The sequence below is a fragment of the Alligator mississippiensis genome, chromosome 10 (genome assembly GCF_030867095.1).
Source record: "Alligator mississippiensis isolate rAllMis1 chromosome 10, rAllMis1, whole genome shotgun sequence".
Lineage (NCBI taxonomy): Eukaryota > Metazoa > Chordata > Crocodylia > Alligatoridae > Alligator > Alligator mississippiensis.
Genome location: NC_081833.1, coordinates 49,272,587 through 49,278,984, shown reverse-complemented (window position 1 = coordinate 49,278,984; position 6,398 = coordinate 49,272,587). Strand labels below are relative to the sequence as shown.

Sequence of the window (6,398 nt, the reverse complement as noted above, 5' to 3'; positions counted from 1 at the left end):
CAGCAGCAGCAGCTGATCCCCCGAAGGTAAGTGGGGCAGAGGGACCCGGCACAGCTGAGCCGGATCCGGAGGGGAAGCCCCCCGGGTCCCATATAGCTGAGCCGGTAGGGAGCCGCGCTCCCGAGCCGCGCGGTGCGAACAGAGCGTGCAAACAGGCACGCTCTGTAAGAGCACGCTGGCGTTTGCGCAGGCGTTCGCGCCGGAGGGCGGGCCAGGAGGGCCCGGAGTGGGACTCCTGTAGGGGTAGGGCGTAGACACCACACAGGTGTACAAACAGCATCTTGTAGAATGGTGTCTACGAGGAGTACTGCTAGGGCCTCTGCCCAGGGGGACAAGGCTACCCGCGGCAGGTCTGAGGCCTCCACCCAGACCCAGCCCATGGGGAAGCCGGTGTCCCCCTACCTCCTGGCCTGTGGGGTATCCCCAGCAGGGCCGGGGGGGGCAGAGATTGGGGGCCCACACACCTGTCCGGCAGGTGCCCGTCTTAGGGCTCTGGAGGCGCAGGTGAGGGAGCTCCGGGAGGAGGTTAGCAGGCTGAGGGGGATCAGGGAGGCGGAGGATGAAACTGATAGTTATTTCCTTTCCCTGCAGGCCCAGGCAGCAAAGGAAGAAGCACCCTGGGGAATACCCTCCACAGCAGAGTGGCAGACGGTCACAGCCAGGACCGGAGCAGCACGCAGCGAACCGGTACCAGCTTCTCCAGTCCGACTGGTGAACAGGTACGAGGCCCTGGCGACCCTGCAGGAGATGGAAGGGGAGGAGGAAACCCTTGAGCAAGAAGAAACACCACGTTCTTCACACTCCAAACAGATCCAGAGATCCACGAGGACCCAGAGGAGGAGGCGACGAGTGCTCGTCATAGGAGACTCCATCCTGAGAGGTACGGAAGGACCCATCTGTCGCCAGGACCCCTCGGCACGAGAGGTATGCTGCCTCCCTGGAGCAAAGATTCGGGATGTGACAGAGGTAATCCAGGCCAGGATCAAGCCCACCGATTATTACCCCATGGTCCTAGTCCATGTGGGTACTAATGATGCGGCCAGGAGAACCCCCGATCACCTGATGGCAGACTGCTGTGCTCTGGGCGGCGTGCTAAAGGAGTTCGGTGCCCAGGTGGTTTTCTCTTCCATCCTACCAGTGACCGGACGAGGAAGACGGCAGGAGAACTGCATCAGAGAGACCAACTGGCGGCTTCAGCAGTGGTGTCTCGAGGCAGGCTTCGGCTTCCTGGACAATGACCCGCACATCACGACGAGGGACATGCTCAGCTGGGATGGGCTTCACCTGTCCCCCAAAGGTAAGCATGTGTTTTGTACTAGGTTGGCGGATCTCCTCCGGCGGGCTTTAAACTAGGCTCGTCGGGGGGAGGGGAGTACGAGGGCAGGGGAAGCTGTGGACCACCAAACCATGTGGCACCCATCAACCCTCATCAAGACAGAATCTGAGGTTGAGGAAGTAGAAGGATTGTGGGTTAGGCTACATGGGGGGCAAGGAGAAAGGGATTTGGTGGTAGGGGTCTGCTATAGACCCCCACACCAAGGGGAAGAAATAGATGCAGGGCTCCTGAGGCAACTCTCAGAGACCATAAAAGCTAAAGAGGCGGAAGTCATGGGGGACCTAAACTACCCGGACATCTGCTGGGAGACGCAGACAGCAAAGTCCCATCGCTCACGCAGGTTTCTAACCTGTGTACAGGACCTCCACCTGACACAGGAGGTGCATGGTCCCACTAGGGGGAATGCCATACTGGATCTGGTATTGGCAATGGGAGATGACATGGTAGCAGACCTCCAGATAGGTAGCCATTTGGGAGACAGTGATCACCTTATAATAGAATTCAACATAAGACAGCGAGTGGGTAAGGTAACTAGTAGGGTGAAAGTGCTAGACTTTAGGAAAGCTGATCTCAATGCACTCAGGCGATTAGTCAAGGAAGCACTGCAGAGTAGGAGTTTTGATGGGATGGGAGCCCAAGAAGGGTGGCTGTGCCTAAAGGAAAGGATCCTTCGGGCACAAAGCAAGACGATCCCCGAGCGAGGCAAAAGAGGGAAAGGGGCCAGGAGGCTTCCATGGCTGACCAGAGAAATCCAGGGCAGCCTAAGGGCCAAAAGGGGAGCACATAAAAAGTGGAAACAGGGTGAGATCACTAAAGATAAATATACCTCCTCTGCTCGTGCTTGTAGGGAGGCAGTTAGGCGGGCCAAAGCTACCATGGAGCTGAGGATGGCAACCCAAGTAAAGAACAACAAGAAATTGTTTTTTAGATATATTGGGAGTAAAAGGAAGGCCCAGGGAGGAATAGGACCACTGCTAAATGGGCAGAAACAATTGGTGACAGATAGGGGGGACAAGGCTGAACTCCTCAATGAATTCTTTGCCTCAGTGTTCCTAAGTGAGGGGCATGACAAGTCTCTCACTGGGGTTGTAGAGAGGCAGCAGCAAGGTGCCAGACTTCCATACGTAGATCCTGAGGTGGTGCAGAGTCACTTGGAAGAACTGGATGCCTTTAAGTCGGCAGGCCCAAATGGGCTCCATCCAAGGGTGCTGAAGGCACTGGCCGACATCATTGCAGAGCCACTGGCGGGAATATTCGAACGCTCGTGGCACACAGGCCAAGTCCCGGAGGACTGGAAAAGGGCTAACGTGGTCCCCATTTTCAAAAAGGGGAGGAAGGAGGACCCGGGCAACTATAGGCCAGTCAGTCTCACCTCCATCCTTGGTAAAGTCTTTGAAAAAATTATCAAGGCTCACATTTGTGAGAGCCCGGCAGGGCAAATTATGCTGAGAGGAAACCAGCATGGGTTTGTGGCGGGCAGATCGTGCCTGACCAACCTAGTCTCTTTTTATGACCAGGTTACGAAACGCCTGGACACAGGAGGAGGAGTGGATGTCGTATACTTAGACTTCAGGAAGGCCTTCGATACGGTATCCCACCCCATACTGGTGAACAAGTTAAGAGGCTGTGATGTGGATGACTGCACAGTCCGGTGGGTGGCGAATTGGCTAGAGGGTTGCACCCAAAGAGTCGTGGTGGATGGGTCGGTCTCGACCTGGAAGGGTGTGGGCAGTGGGGTCCCGCAGGGTTCGGTCCTTGGACCGATACTCTTTAATGTCTTCATCAGCGACTTGGATGAGGGAGTGAAATGTACTCTGTCCAAGTTTGCAGATGACACAAAGCTATGGGGAGAAGTGGACACGCCGGAGGGCAGGGAACAGCTGCAAGCAGACCTGGATAGGTTGCACAAGTGGGCAGAAAACAACAGAATGCAGTTCAACAAGGAGAAATGCAAAGTGCTGCACCTAGGGAGGAAAAATGTCCAGCACACCTACAGCCTAGGGAATGACCTGCTGGGTGGCACAGAGGTGGAAAGGGATCTTGGAGTCCTAGTGGACTCCAAGATGAACATGAGCCGGCAGTGTGACGAAGCCATCAGAAAAGCCAATGGCACTTTATCGTGCATCAGCAGATGCATGACGAATAGGTCCAGGGAGGTGATACTTCCCCTCTATCGGGCATTGGTCAGACCGCAGTTGGAGTACTGCGTGCAATTCTGGGCGCCACACTTCAAGAAGGATGCGGATAACCTGGAGAGGGTACAGAGAAGGGGAACTCGTATGGTCAAGGGCCTGCAGACCAAGCCCTACGAGGAGAGACTAGAGAAACTGGACCTTTTCAGCCTCCGCAAGAGAAGGTTGAGAGGCGACCTTGTGGCTGCCTATAAGTTCATCACGGGGGCACAGAAGGGAGTAGGTGAGTTTTTATTCACCAAGGCGCCCCCGGAGGTTACAAGAAACAATGGCCACAAGCTAGCAGAGAGCAGATTTAGACTAGACATTAGGAAGAACTTCTTCACAGTTCGAGTGGCCAAGGTCTGGAACGGGCTCCCAAGGGAGGTGGTGCTCTCCCCTACCCTGGGGGTCTTCAAGAGGAGGTTAGACGAGTATCTAGCTGGGGTCATCTAGACCTAGCACTCTTTCCTGCTTATGCAGGGGGTCGGACTTGATGATCTATTGAGGTCCCTTCCGACCCTAACATCTATGAATCTATGAATCTATGGGGTGAGAGACCGTGTCAAAGGCCTTCTTAAAATCTAGAAAGACTACGTCCATGGCAACACCATCATCCAAGGATTTAGTTACTTGGTCATAAAAGGCAATCAGGTTTGTCAGGCAGGACCTGCCTTTGATGAACGCATGCTGATTGCCCCTGAGCATGATCTCCCCTGTAGGCCCCCCACAGATATGCTCCTTGATGATTCTCTCCAAGATCTTCCCGAGCACTGAGGTGATGCTTACAGGCCTAGAGTTACTTGGGTCCTCTTTCCTCCCTTTCTTGAAAATTGGGACCACATTAGCCAGTTTCCAATCCCCCGGCACCTGGCCAGGTGACCATGAATGCTCATACAGCTGGGCCAAGGGCTCCGCCATGACCCCTGCCAGCTCCCTCAACACCCTTGGGTGGAGGGCATCTGGACCTGCAGATTTAAAAATGTCTAGCCCTTCCAGAAGATCCCTAACTACATCTGTACTGACTGAAGGCTTGGCAGAGCTATCCCCAAGATTGTCCCTACCTCTGGTAGGTGGGATATCCTGGTCCCTGTTCAAGAAAACAGAGGCAAAGAAACTGTTAAAAAATATCAGCTTTCTTGTCTGGTGCAGCCACAAGATTACCGCTTGGAATCAATAGTGACTCCAAGATCCTTTTCTGCCTCTGTTCTGAAAAGAAGGGAGTTCCCCAGGCTGTAGGTATGTTACTGCACATTGATTTAATACTTGGTTATACAAGTACTTAACTTAATATGCAGTAACTACGGTGCATTAATGAACATGTAGATGTGCCCAGTTGGGTTTTGCATTTCCCTACACATGGATGTGTTTAATTCATCTGTACTTCTCAACAGGGGGTTTGCAAATTTGTCATGCAACTACTTTCAAAGCTCATATCATGGTGAATTCTTCAGGACATGGAATGCCTATATTGGGGTTTTGAAGTTGACTGAGTGCTGAACTACAAATAAATACATTAATAAAAATAATGTGACAATTGCAAACATATCATTACATCTAGAACTGAGAGTAAGGAGAGATGGACTTGTGATTAGACTTAGCCCTCGGACTCCTGAAGGAAAAAGAAGCAATTTATGATTCTTTTGGTGAAGTATGCTGCAGATTTAACCATTTTAATAAAATTCAAACCTATTAAATCTAGTTGTACAGCATCTTGCTTGTTCTGGCTCACCTGGCAAACTTTCTTCAAATATGTGGCTGAGGGAAGACCCCAGTGTAGCCAATGGAATGGGAAAAGGAAGTGACAGACATCATGTCATGGACAGCAGAATATTTTTTTATGTCAGGGTATTTCTCACCAGTAGTTTTTTTAAGTAAAGGTTTGGAATCAAGTTCACATGTCTGCTAACCCACTGACTTCACAGGATTACCCACGTACAGTAGTAGGCAGAATACAGGCCCTGGGCCATGAGTTATTAGATTACTGAGGAGGCTGTATAAAAAAAAAAAATAAAATAAAATAAGAGACAGTTTTATAGTAAGAACATTGTTTAAAATGCTTTCATTGCATTTAGAAGATAGCTCTGTTACAAATCCTGTAGCTATTTTACTGAAGTTCAGCTACTTTATGAATGTGCCCCTGGAGAGAGAAAATTTTGAACGCATAACTTGCTGTCCAGTACAGTTGATCACGTTTCTCATAAAAAAAATTAAAAAAAAAACACTTTTCTATTTATGAGGTGTTTTTTCTCCCCATTAGGAAACCTTAAAGTGCTTTGGAACCTTTGGCACAAAGGTGTGCTGGCCAAGATGTCCAACATTGAATCCTTTTATTTAGTTTGGGCACTGGGGTACTATTATGAATACAGTAGAAAGATTTTTATTGCGCTGTCATTGGATTTTGTCTTATATTAATCATTATGTCTTCAATTTCATCTCTAATTTACAGAGCTAGTACTTTGTGGAAAACACAATGGCTGACTGCTCAGTATTCTGACTCTTGTCAGTTCTTGATTGTCTCATGACTTTTATTCATCACAGTTTCAATTTCCTCTTTATGCAGTGTGACCAAAGCCCAATGATAAACAAAAAGGAGGGCCATAAGGGGCGCGTCCAGACAAGTGGGCACATGCCTCTTGCCCCATCTCAAACCCCTTTGAGGCAAAACAAGAGGCACATGCAGGAATGAAAAAATGTTCCCCATGCTGCAAACTTGCAGCGCAGGGAATAAATTAGACCCTTGGATATGGTCAAACAAAAATCCGGGGGGAAAAAACGGGTGAGGGCATGGTCTGGGACAACCGGCAATCGAAGGCTCGGTCCTCCAGAGATGCTCTGGCAGAGTGCCAGAGCATCTCTATGATTGGCCTTTTCCCCGCTCCTGAAGCACA

General features: G+C 50.5%; 1 long non-coding RNA gene across 1 annotated transcript; it reads left to right on the top strand.

Moving 5' to 3' along the window:
• The first annotated feature begins 1,127 nt into the window (after window positions 1–1,127).
• Window positions 1,128–5,204, top strand: LOC132243595 (uncharacterized). The gene is made up of 2 exons (XR_009455264.1): window positions 1,128–1,297; window positions 4,902–5,204. It is a non-coding gene; the product is annotated as an uncharacterized LOC132243595 (long non-coding RNA).
• The last annotated feature ends 1,194 nt before the right edge of the window (window positions 5,205–6,398 follow it).